Source organism: Lissotriton helveticus, chromosome 1_1, assembly GCF_964261635.1.
Source record: "Lissotriton helveticus chromosome 1_1, aLisHel1.1, whole genome shotgun sequence".
NCBI lineage: Eukaryota > Metazoa > Chordata > Amphibia > Caudata > Salamandridae > Lissotriton > Lissotriton helveticus.
In genome coordinates this window covers 373,794,175-373,807,160 of record NC_136057.1, presented here as the reverse complement: position 1 = coordinate 373,807,160, position 12,986 = coordinate 373,794,175, and the positions used below count along the sequence as shown (strand labels likewise).

The 12,986-nt window shown below is 42.4% G+C and overlaps 1 protein-coding gene across 6 annotated transcripts in view; it reads left to right on the top strand.

Moving 5' to 3' along the window:
- Nucleotides 1–12,986, top strand: part of WNK1 (WNK lysine deficient protein kinase 1) — a 1,347,111-nt gene that overhangs the window by 456,646 nt on the left and 877,479 nt on the right. The window lies entirely within an intron of this gene.

The window sequence follows — 12,986 nt, the reverse complement described above, 5'->3', positions numbered from 1 at the left end:
AACGAAGGCTTTGATAAGGTTATGGACTATAAACGTGTTAAATTATACAAGTATAATGTGTTGGGCCACCCCCTCGCCGCATCCTTGCAGACTGGCGGACAATCTAGCAACATAAAAAGTGGGATTGTAGGTGCTTGCCAGAAAGCACGATACTAGTTACTTGGTCTGTGACTGAAAGTTGGAGCATCTTTGTCCGTGGTAGCTTGGTTTAGTAGTCAAAGCGAACATCAATAGAGGTGTTATAAATGGTCATGATTATAGTGGCTGCAAAGAGGGAATATTGAGCCAGTGTGTTTTGGTGTTTTTTTGTAATAAAAAAAAGTTCAATAATGACGTAGATACATAAAGATAATTGTTTGGTTCTACACTTTGGTATATTAAATCCTACAGAGCAGTTAACAGAGCAGATACATTTGCAGTTCCTACAAGCAATGTATATTGCTTACAAAGGCTGTGCTGTCCAGTAGAAGGCTAGTGAGCCAGCCTCCAAAAATACTACATGTATGGATATGATGATCGCAATATTTAGCTAATTACGATGGCTAAAACAATTGCACTAACTACCCTAAAAAATAGTGCAAAGGGAGGTCTTTAGAAAAACAGATTCTACCGTGTAAAGAGCAGGTGTTTTGATATTCATGGTTAAAAGTCAAATGTGTCTTCAGATATTAGGTTTAAAGTTGATTGGTACAGTAGAGCCTGGCCAAAGATGCAAGCACCAGCACGTCAACTATTCCACATGTAAGGAGTGGGGGATAGAATTTGCACTGATTTGAGGTAGACAGATTCTTTCCCTTTGAGTCATTTGAATGTGGACCCAAAGGCAAAATGGACATGCACAAGGGCTACAAGCTTTAACAAGCTTTGAAAATGCAATAGGTCTCGCCTTGGATTAAGTTAAAGCCATTTGCTTTGCTAATGGTATGGTATAGTAACACAAATGGCTTTAACTTAAAGAAAGGCAAGACCTATTGCATTTTTAATGCTTGTTTATTCTGCTCCTCCTTGGCCACAGTGCCTTGACGCATTTTGTTTGGGTAGCAACACGCTTATAAGCGGAATTAACAAAACCTAACTAATAGAGTGTGCAATTCCCTGAAGAAAAATTGTCAATCCGCTCCCAGATAGTTACCACACATATAGACAAGGACTCATACATGCATTAAGTAGTGTATAGTAGATGTTAAGTAAGATAAAGGGGACTAAATGTGTAGAATTGACATAATCGATACTGGCAGGCATTTATTTAGAGTCCTTGGTCGAGGGAAGCACAAACTCCGGATTCAGAATTTACCACAGTGGTTGGGGTTAGCTTTACTAATGTAGTAAATGTAGTATACTTGTAAAGCGCACAGCTGCCCCAGCAACGGGGCGTCCCGGCGCTGTATAACTCTGGGGAACCCGTCCTGGCTTTCCCTGTGGGATGGTCCCTGCTGGGAGTCCCCAAGGTGGAGCCAGGCATCCCCGGAATTGGTGGGGCCATTGTGGAGATTAGGCAAGCTAATGCCCAGAGTTGCCGAGTGGAACCCCTGATTAGAGTAAGCACCGAAGCGAGAATTATCAAGTCCGCTGACCAAGGTCCACGACCCTGCCGCGTCGGGAATTGAACCCTGGTCCTGGGCTGACTTCTGCTCTCAGGCCTGCTGCCTCTAACCAGTGAGCTACACTAGTCCACTAAGAAAGTATTTCTACCCAAACAAACCATTTTTAGCAAAATGAGGATAATGAAAGACTTTATAACCTAGATTACAATTGTAATTTAGTAAATGCACAATAACAAAAGGATCTCTGTGACAAAAGAAGAAACCCACAGAGCTATGCACATAAAGTACTGTCCTGTGATCTGCATAGTGCAGCAGACATATTCACCCTCTGTGCTACCTTAGATGAGTCAAACCTGCCACTAGACAACACTCTGACCTCTCTCCAGCCGGTACATTAATCAGCTGAGTTATCTTGGCACTTGTATTGTTGCCTAAAAACTGTTGGATATACAGGGGACACTGCAGTGTTTTTAAAACTGCTGCACTGCTACAAAACCAGCCCCCAGTAACAGTCTCCTTGGGAAATGCCTGTTCCCGGTACACCAATCCAGCTTAACCATTATTCATTTATTTATTAGCAATTTATTCATGATAGGCAAACCCACGTTTTCAAACTGCAATCAGTGCCTATTGTTAGCTGAAATTTGAAGAAAACATCTTTTGAAAGATAATTACACAAAAATAAACATGTCATTTAAAAAAGAAATAATGAGGAATGTGTAATATGGTTCTATATTGCCACCTTGGGGCTTTAAATATATTTACAAACCACTCAGCATTTGGCCTTGTGATTTATGTTAGCAGAGCTGCTCAATGCGAACATTGGACCTGTTCTGCATACCTTGTATATAATAAACAGCAGGCCCTTTCTTTTCATGGCTTGGAATGCATTGAGATGCCGGTCTTTAGCCATCTAATCATCGGCGGTGTTATTTTGTATTGATGTGTATGGAGCACCTTCTAATACCCTTTGTGAGGCCTAAAGCACAGTGTCTGCCTGAATCTATCCACCCGTAAATCACTGTTGTGACTTTCTAGTATGTTCAGAGCGTGTCTCGTGTCCTGTCGCCCACACTGTAACCCTAGGCACCCGTCTCTTATTTTGGGGGGAGTTGCCATGTGACCGATTTCTCAAGCTCTACGATTTCTCAAGCTTTCCGAGCTCTTAACTTTTAGCACCTACTGGCACATACCGCCTTGGGTACCTGTAAGCGCCTGGTTACTCGAGTGAATGTTCTTACATAACCCTTCCTTCTCCGACCTTCTAGTGCATGCACATCCATCACTCGATGTGGCCTCTCTTTGTCCCGGGTTCTCGAGGGAAGACTCCTGACAGGCCCCACCCACAGGGCCCTGAACCGGAGGATCTCACTTTGAAATGTACAGGTGACTCAGGTGGCGACAGCGCGTACTGCTGTTGTGTGAACCTAGTGTTCATTTACTCGAAGATCTGCTTCTCTGAGAACCGGAGCGACAATTAAATGCGCCCCGTCCCCGAAATCCCGAGCGACTGTTATCTCCAGCCCGTGGAAAGACGCTCTGGTAGAAGCATTTTATTTATTCGGCTCTTGGCGTTGCGCGAAACACGTACCGCTGCGAGAGGCGTGGGTGCGCTTCCTAGAGGGTTTCAGTGCGCTTTAATAGGAAGAATTCAGGAAGTGCGAGAGGGAGAATTACTAATATACAGTGTTTAGGCGTTGATATCAGAGCACAAGGAAAGAGGTGTGTGCTCTTTTGCATTAAGGAAAAAAAAAAGATCGGCTTAAGATAAAATGCAAGTACTGTTGAGGCTTGAGCAGAAAAAAATGTATACAGCCAATTTACACAGGCGCTTGAATAGGAAGACGATACAATTAAAAGTGAGATACAATTTAAGCGCCTCTTTTTATTAAATATGCTCGTGCAACTGCCGCAACTTTATAAGCAGAACCGGTTCACGGAAGAGCATTCTAGTGAAATGCCCACCGATCCCAGTACAACAAGGGATGGACAGAAGATGTGCACGCGGGGACTGCCTTTACTGGCGGCGGAAAAAAAAGTCCCCAGTGTATCACGCCGCCAGTAAAGCATCCAATCCCTGCATGCACATCTTCTGTCTCGTTTGTGTCTCCGCGTGCACGGTGGAATCGTATCAATTCCAAAAGTCCCCTGCATGGCAGAGCAGCGCATGCGCTGCTTTCGCCAGGCCGTGACCTGAAAAGGGCATCCAGCTTGTTTCTAGTATTAAGAAAATGGATAGCACAGCATTGAGAACGTCCCAGAGCAGATCCCACACAGCTCTGTGTCAGTAGAGGTCTTCTGGTTGCAGGAGCAGTGCTTCAGTCTGTATGTTTAGTCTTTGGCAGTGGAATAGCTTTCCAACACCAGTCCTTGCCAGTACTTTCTCAAATTACAAACAACAAACCAGTCAAGTGGGGTAGAGGTTCTCTCCTCTTGATAAAATACTGGGTAGAGCAGGTTTTACCATGCTTCGAATGTGCACTATGAGAGCTGGTGCCTACCCGATACCTGGCAGATACATATCCTGTGATTCTCTTCTGGTTGGATACCTTGTGTTCAGGATGCCCTGCGCAGCTCTTTTTCACCCATCCTCCATTTTGATATTTTTGTTTAATTACTTTTCATTTGGGCTATATTCTTTGCAATTTCTGTATCTCTTCTATGGGTGGGCAGTTAGAGTGTGATGGGGTAAAGAGAGAAGTGATGTAAAGGAGTCTTACATTTGTCATCTCTAAATACTGCTTACTCTACTTGCCCTATTTGTCTGTACAGCAAAAAATTAAAGAAGCCATAGACAGTTTCTTTTAAACTGCATCACCACTTGACCGTCTGACTTAATCTATATTCTTTTCACTATTACATTGGTAATTTTTTCATTCAAGAGAAGCTTGGCCCTCCTCAACTCGGGCATGCACATAATTCTTTCCATTGGCTTACATTTTTAGTTGGACAGAATTCTCAAAGGTGTTATGATTCTACTAATGTCCAGTTCCTTTGCTACTGCGATGGACCTACTCGGGGAAAAATCAGGCGCCTATGACTCATAAACAATAGGGTGATGCACCGTTACATCGCAACTTTTACAACGGGAGGCTTTTACAACGGAACTTTTACAACGCAGGATCCATTACATCGGATGCCATTACAACGCATGGCATTACATAGCAGATGCTATTACAACGCATGGCATTACATCGTAAGTATAGGTAAGTATTTAATTTTTTTTAATTTTATTAATATTAATTATAATTAAATATATTTATTTATGTTTTTTAATATTATTAATTTATTATTTATTATATTAATTAAAGTAATTTTTAAAATAAGTACAGGTGTACAGGGGTGTTTTTAGGTTTCAGGGTTTGGGTTTTGGGATACAGGGGTGTTTTTAGGTTTCAGGGTAGGGTTTGGGTTTTGGGGTACAGGGGTGTTTTTAGGTTTCAGGGTAGGGTTTGGGTTTTGGGGTACAGGGGTGTTTTTAGGTTTCAGGATAGGGTTTGGGTTTTGGGGTACAGGGGTGTTTTTAGGTTTCAGGGTAGGGTTTGGGTTTTGGGATACAGGGGTGTTTTTAGGTTTCAGGGTAGGTTTTGGGGTACAGGGGTGTTTTTAGGTTTCAGGGTAGGGTTTGGGTTTTGGGATACAGGGGTGTTTTTAGGTTTCAGGGTAGGGTTTGGGTTTTGGGGTACAGGGGTGTTTTTAGGTTTCAGGGTAGGGTTTGGGTTTTGGGGTACAGGGGTGTTTTTAGGTTTCAGGGTAGGGTTTGGGTTTTGGGGTACAGGGGTGTTTTAGGGTTCAGGGTTGGGTTTGTGCTTAGGGCTAATTAAATTATATTTACCATTTATAAATTAATTAAAATATATTTATTAAATTAAATTAATTATATTATATTAATTACATTTTTTAATTAAATTAATTAAATTAAATAAAATATTTTAATTAATTTATTTTAATTATAATGTTTAAAAATATTTAAATTAAATTAATTTCATTATATTAATTAATTAAAATTAATTACAATTTTTATTAAAATTAAATTAAATAAATAGATTTAAATTTATTAAATTAAATTAATTACTATTTTAAAATGTATTTTAATTAAATTAATTAAATTAAATTAATTAAATTAACTTAATTACATTTTTTTTAAAAAGATATACTTACCTATACTTACGATGTAATGCCATGCGTTGTAATAGCATCTGCTATGTAATGCCATGCGTTGTAATGGCATCCGATGTAATGGATCCTGCGTTGTAAAAATTCCGATGTAACGGAATGCGTTGTAAAAAACAGCGTTGTAGTGACACCAATCCAATAGGGTGATGCACCAAACAATAGGTTCTTTTTTGTCAACGATACCCATCAACCCTTCTTTTCAATTGGAACCTTGGGTGTAACTAGAATGCTGCCCTCCCTCTTAATTTCTTCTTCCATTCCCTTTCTAAGTAGCATATTACATTTATCATTTCTACCCATGGGAGCACAGTGTCCAGGTACAGTCGTCTCTCAAGAAAGATATGCATACTTTTCTTAAAGTGACTCTTCCCTTCTAATGCACAAAACCACAAGACTACAATATTTACGGTCCAGCCATGGAATGAAGGATCCTACTTTATTCTCATGATGAAACCATACATTATAAGACATTCAAATTAGGCATTTGTGCCTTTGTCTGATTCCAAATTGTTTCCCAGCAAATATCCTTGACCCTATGCTGGATATTTTGTGGTCTACTGTAGAAATTTTGCTGTAAATATGTATTTTCTAATCCAACTATCTTGGCCTTAAGTGCTTTGATATGTCAGTCAAGGAACTTCCTGAACATTCGTATCCATGCAAATTCATTATCCAAGTTAATCATTACTACCCCACTTGTGCTCTTTCATTCAGTGCTCTGAAAGAGCATTGGTCTGAATGTATTTTTGCCGTTACCTCCAGTCATTCTGATCACCCATTCATCCTGGCTTTCGAAGCTCCTCTTCTAGGATTGTATGGACTCATGTTTTTTTCGGCAGTGTTGCAGTGTCATTTTTATTTTACAGAGTTTTAAATAGCGTGAACTTGAGCCGAATCTGGTATCCGAGCGCTTTACATAGCACCAGTTGCATTACATGAGGACACATTAATTTTTTGTTAGGCACGGGGAGATTAAGTGATTTGCCCAGAATCACAAGAGGTTCAGCGTCCTTGCCGAGACTCAAACTCAGTTCCCCAGTTTTGAGGTCGACCGCCCTAGCTGCTAGGCCAACTTCTCTCCGAGAATGAGAATTAAAAATGTGTTTACTTTTCATTACTATCTGAGTAAACCAATCAAACTCGCTCAAGAGCTGATCATTTTTGGTGGACTCAAGGTTGTGTTTTCTAGAGGCTGTGTATTAAGTTCAGAAATAAATAACTTAATAAATCCTTGAAAGCAATGGTAACAATCTTCTTTGACTGCACTCATTTCAAGACAATCAATAAATAAACAAATCCTTTGTGCATTGGATACTTCTCTGTGGAATTGAATACAATGGACATTAAAAAATTTCCCACATTTGGTATATTCATAAATGGATTAAAAACATTCAACAAGAAGCTTCAGCCACGCATGCTGTATATACAGTACTCTTCTTATCCAAGGGGGGTATTGGTTCGGACTTTGGAAGCTGAAACAAATCTGGTGGCGCAGTTTTCCTCGATGCAGCTTGAAACTATCATTCCTAGTAGCCTCTAAAAAAAAATAGGATTGCTGTTAAGAAGTAAAAAAGATACCAGTGTTCCCCCACTTCAGGTGCGCTACTCTGACCAAGAGAAAGGAGCTGGAGGATGTTAAGAAGGGATTGTTGGTGGCAGGAATTATTGATGAGCTCTGGTACCCAATAAGGCTGTGTTTTGTGTGAAGAAAAGACAGTTGAGAGACAACTTAACATATGATAAAATGACCAGTGAAGAAGTGTTCCAGCTGAGCTAATAGTTTATTGTTTTGTAAAAGTAGGGTTTTCTCTTCCTTCCTCTTCCCTCCTTAATTTTCCTGCATTGTTCTTTTCACATTACAAGTGTCACTCCGGGGTAATGCCTGGAATTATTTTACTTATTGCAAGTTGTGAATTTCTTGTTAAAAATGTCCCTTTACCAAGTTGATTATTGATACTTTTGTATGTTTTTGAACAATATCCAATGAACAAGATGTAGATAAAAACACTTTTATCCTAGTTTTCAATTACGTGTCATGGAAATAGTCTGTTCAGTTTGAATATTCAGGTCGGCAACTGTAACAGCTACAAGATAATGGATGGAATGCTTGAATTAATCTCAGCTACTGGAAATTTCTCTGGCCGCATCCCAGTCCATTGTATTATGCCCACCATGCACTTCCGTTTACACCCAGCCATATTCAAATTAGACTTGACCTTGCTCCAGCGGAACAGTCTAGCCGGAACTGCCAAGCCAGGTCCTCCCTAAACCGTAATGCAAGAAACCCAAGAACGCTTTTGCTCTGACAAGGGCTCATTAGCCAAGTATAGCTTGGTTCGAGTGGCACAGTTAACACGGGACCCACATCTGGTCATACCCGTTGCACTAAGGGCGTCAACTGTAACAACAACAGGGGAATGAATGGAATGCTTGAAATAATCTCAGCTACTGGCAATCGCTCAGATGCCATATGCAAATCATTCTTGACCCTGCTCCAATGGGAACAGTCCAGCCCGAACTGCCAAGCCAGGTCCTTCCTGAACCCGAAAACAAGCAACATAGGACCGGTTTCGCCCTGATAACGGCTCATCAGCTAGGTATAGCTTGATTACAGTGGCACTGTGAACACAGAACCCACGTACGATTGGAGCAGAGTCCAGGCTGAGTTACGAATGGCTGGGTCCTTAAAAAAAGAAAAAAAGAATCTGGCACCATCTGAGAATTTCCTTACCCCCTCCTCCATCTTGTCTCGTAGCCCAACAAGTCCCAATCACAAAAAAAGAATCTGGCACCATCTGAGAATTTCCTAACCCCCTCCTCCATCTTGTCTCGTAGCCCAACAGGTCCCAATCACATCCACACCGGTCTGTGTAGTACATTGTGGGGCATCTGCCCTGTATCCACTTCAAACCTCACTGAAAGGCAAGAAAATATTAGGAATGCCTTTTAAGGATTTCAAGCAACATCCCTTCTGTAAAGTTGTAGTAACTGTGTGAGGCTAACTCTCTAATGGAAAAATAGATTAAAGGTCTGACTCTTGTCATGGACAGTTTTGCAGCTCCCATTTTGACTGATGGTCTTGATGGGGTGAATCAAGGCCTAGCAGGACAATAAGATTATGTATATGGTATCTTAAGAGTTTCTTCCAAAATGAACTGTTGTGGGGCACTGCTAACATATGTGGCACAAATCATCCAAAGCCCACAGCCCCTCCTATAGAGACAGTTGGTGGAGTGATGAAACTGATATAATTTCTCAGGATACAGATACCAATCCACAGTTATGTGATAATGCACCTCTTTCCCAGCATTGCTATTGGATCCTTTCCATAGGTCATGCCACAGAAGTAGCCATTGTTCTTCCTCCAACTGCATGCTCAATAGACTATTCCATTTGTCGATGTAGAATCAGGAGGAGTCGTGAGTAACGTCTGTCAGTGAAATAAACTTTTCAAAGGCTGTGCATTCCCTAATGGCCGCATTCTTAACCACAGGATTACCCAGTGGTCATTCAAATTAAAACTGTTTGCAATCCTCAAAAGGCTTACAAGAGTCTATCGAACATATCCACTATCCTAAGACAGCCTTCTTTGTACCACCAACAAACAAGCCTGGAATAAAGTAAGGGTTGTAATGAATATGTGTATCAGAAGATGGGAATGTGGCAAAACTAACTTGACTGCAAATACTTGTATTTGCAGGTAAGCCGAGGGTGTTATGTCCGATATTGGTTTTCATGCTATACTCCAAAGGAATGTATTGGCACTAGCCATTTCTTAATGAGGCAAGATGTCCATTTTTCAGAGGGTCTAGTCGTTCATAACTCTTATGTGAAACAAACTAGACCAGCTCCACCCAGAACTTTGTCGACTAAAGAATTTGAGGCAAGTGGGCTTTACCTCCTCTACAGACAACTTTAGAACCATGTTTTTCTGGTAAATTAAGTAGAGCTTGAAAGAAATACAGCTCCCTGTGAATGACGTTCACTTTAAAACCTTGGGCGCGGCCGCGATTCTGAGCCTGTGCGGCACATTCCAATCGCGGGTGCGGTCATGACGGCCGGGAGCCGTCATCAGCACACGAGCACTGTGTGCCATGACGGCTCCCGGCTGTCATCAGCATGGAAGGGGTTAATAGCATGTATCCTTTCTAACCAAGAGTGAAAAAGGGGTGACAAGTGTCAGAAAACATTGCAGAGGCCATTCAGAAGGCCAGGTTAGTTAGATCTTTTAAGATCAGACACATTTGGACTAAGGGTAACATCTCAGATTTCAGTGTCTGCAGCTGGGGAATGGAAACATCCAGTGAGGACTGAGTCAATATAAAATAGTCTAGCAAAAACGTAGGGGGCTGTGGGGGTCGGCCCTGGCTGGTACCTCTACGTAAGGGAAACAGGTGTGACGGACCACCTTTATTATAATCTTGGAGGTAGAGTCATGATGCCTTGTGAACACGATCGAGCTGAATTAAAGCCTGAGGCCAATCTGTTTCAGTGTCTAAGAGGAAAAACGCCAATCCACCTGTTCAAAGCCACTCTCAGGATTCAAAGAAACCAGTATTGCAGGAACTGCCTTTTTCTTAACACTTTCAATTATAAACTATGTATTGGATATTGAAAACTATCTGCCTCCCCTTAGTAACCCCAGATTGATCTGGGTGTAGCAGATTTGGAAGGGTGGTATCCAGTCTGATTGCTGATGTGTTGGTAAATGACTTGGCATCAGCAGTTATTAGTGCAATAGCTCTGTATAACACATCTTGGGATCCGTCGCCAAATATAGGGAGACAGAGACTTACACAATAGAAGGGATCACACTCTTTTCTTCCACAACGTTTCTAAAAGTTAATTTAAACTCCAGAGTCTTGGATAGTGTTTTATAGAAACGTCCATTGAAGCCACCTGGGTCCAGGGCTTTGTGGTATTTCATCGCAATTGGAACTTTTGCTGTTGTAATGGGGACTTACATTTTTTCCTGTTGTTCAGACATCACCCAAGGCATATATGTTGATTCCAAGTAAGATAGTTGCTCTACATCAGATAGAGGGTCAGCTAGGTGAAAGGAGAGGCAGACAGCACAGAATATCTCTGGCTCAGCATTGAGGGTTATGTAGTCAGTGGAAAAAGTTCACCAATGTTAATACTTTTTGCAACAGGTGTTGCGCTAGTACAGGCTCCACTTTACTTTTCTGGTCCTAAGGTGCAACAGACACATCTGTGTCTTCCTAGTGGCAATCGCATCAAGTTTCTCCAGTATTGGGGTGTCTTTCATAGATTCACATGCCTGAATCATTTGCTGTCGTTGGAGTGAGAGTCCCACGGTACATAAAAAAGCAATAATGAGAACATAATTACCAAAAAACCTTGGTAATAAACAACCAGGAAGTAAAGTAGCCCTAAGCTACAAGAGAAACTTCCACACTCATAACTATCATAGTCATTATGTATAGTCCAAACGGCAGCCAATCAGGCCTCAGCACCCACCAGAATGTTCTCCACAAAGGCTCAAGCTCTCAGATTTTCTACTGCACGTCGTGTGAAGGGAGTCTCCCTGAACTCTGCTCAGTACTTCACTAGTTTTCTGGATATTTTCTTCTCTTAAGAATTTAATCTTCTAAGAAATCTCTCTTTAGGCCTTGTGAATCTTGTGGGAAGCTCCGGCTGTTTTCAGAAGATCCCCACAAAAAGTGCATCTACTGCCTTTATCGAGATCATGAGGTGAGAGATTGTAAAATTTGCAGGACCTTCCCTCAGAAGACCCTCCGGGATAGAGAAGGGCGCCTACTTCTGTGGCTACAGAAGATTAAAGACCAGGACAACCCCTTATCTGAGCCTCTGGTTCATCTGTATCCTATAGGAAGAGGATGGCTGAGGAAGATGCATCTTCTCCAGGGGCTAAGGTGTCGAAGTTCAACCCACTAAGTGTTCAAGCTTGCCTTCTTCTTCCTCAAAAAAGGCTTCTCCACCTTCAAAATCTAAGCCTGTTATGCCCCCGAGAAGGACTGGAATGTCTCTGGCGTCGAAAAGACTTTCTGAGGAAGATTTTCCTCAGAAAATAGCTCCGCCGTCGACCGCATCGTCGACGGCCCCTCCATCGACGATTATCATCGTCGACGCTACTTCTACATGGACAGTTACCTTCTCGGCGCTGAGACCCAAGATGATGTCGTCATCAGCTTCATCTCTGTCGACGCTGGTCTCTGTTGCCGTTAGACCCATCTCGTCGACGGAGGAGATTTCATCTGTCGCCAGCGCTCCGTCAACGGCGAAAGTTAAGATCTCGTCGACGTCTGCCTTGTCGACAGTTGCTTCGTCGACGAAGACTACCTCGTCGACTGCCACATCGGCGACGAAGATTGCCTCGTCGCCGACTACCTCGTCGTCGATGAAGATTCCCTCGGCGTCGAAAACAGCTGCCTCGTTGACGGTCACTTTCCTGATGCCGACCCCATCGACAACGATATCGTCGACGGCCCACTCGTCGACGCCTCTTTTGTCATCTTGCACAGAAATGCAAGTTTGGTCTGCAACAACGTCTACTGCCTCCTCAGCCCTGCCTACGACAACGGCTTCTTTGCTACAAAGACGTGGTTCTTCATTGGAAGCTCTATCCCCATTGAAGTTACCTGAGCAATTGCTGGATTCTGACGAGGACCAAGAGGAATCCGAAGAGGATGACCGATTCCGCACAGCTAGAAGTCCGTCAGGACTGCTGATCAAATATCAAGACAAAGACCAAGAGGAAGACTCGTGCCCTGAGTCTGTAGCTCCAGCTCCTGTCATGGTCCCCACAGCACAAATGCCTTTGGCCTTGCTTAATAACTTACAATACATGTTGGACGACTATTATCGCCGGTTTCCTCCATCTGAATCGGCAGAGTCTATTCCATCTACGCCCATGCTTCAGGTTTCTGTAACTTCTTTAAGATCTCCTAGACCACCTTCTCCAGTATCATCTCATCACTCCCATGATGCTAATACCACTGATGATGACAGGGAAGAGGGAGAAGTTGATGATAAATCTGTGCTTTCGGAGTGGGCCGAATACCAAATTCAGACGCCATCACCGTCCACTCCAGCCCCGGTTTACTCCCCTCCAGTAGACTTCGGAGGTTTTCATCTCCTTATGGAGAGGGCGACAAAAAGGTTTCTTCATACCTCTGGACACGAAGAAAGATGATTGCTTTCTCTATGACTTCAAAGAGCAGCCACAAAGAAAAGTACGGACCATTCCCATCATAGACTTCCTCTGGAAGGAAGGGTTGAAGA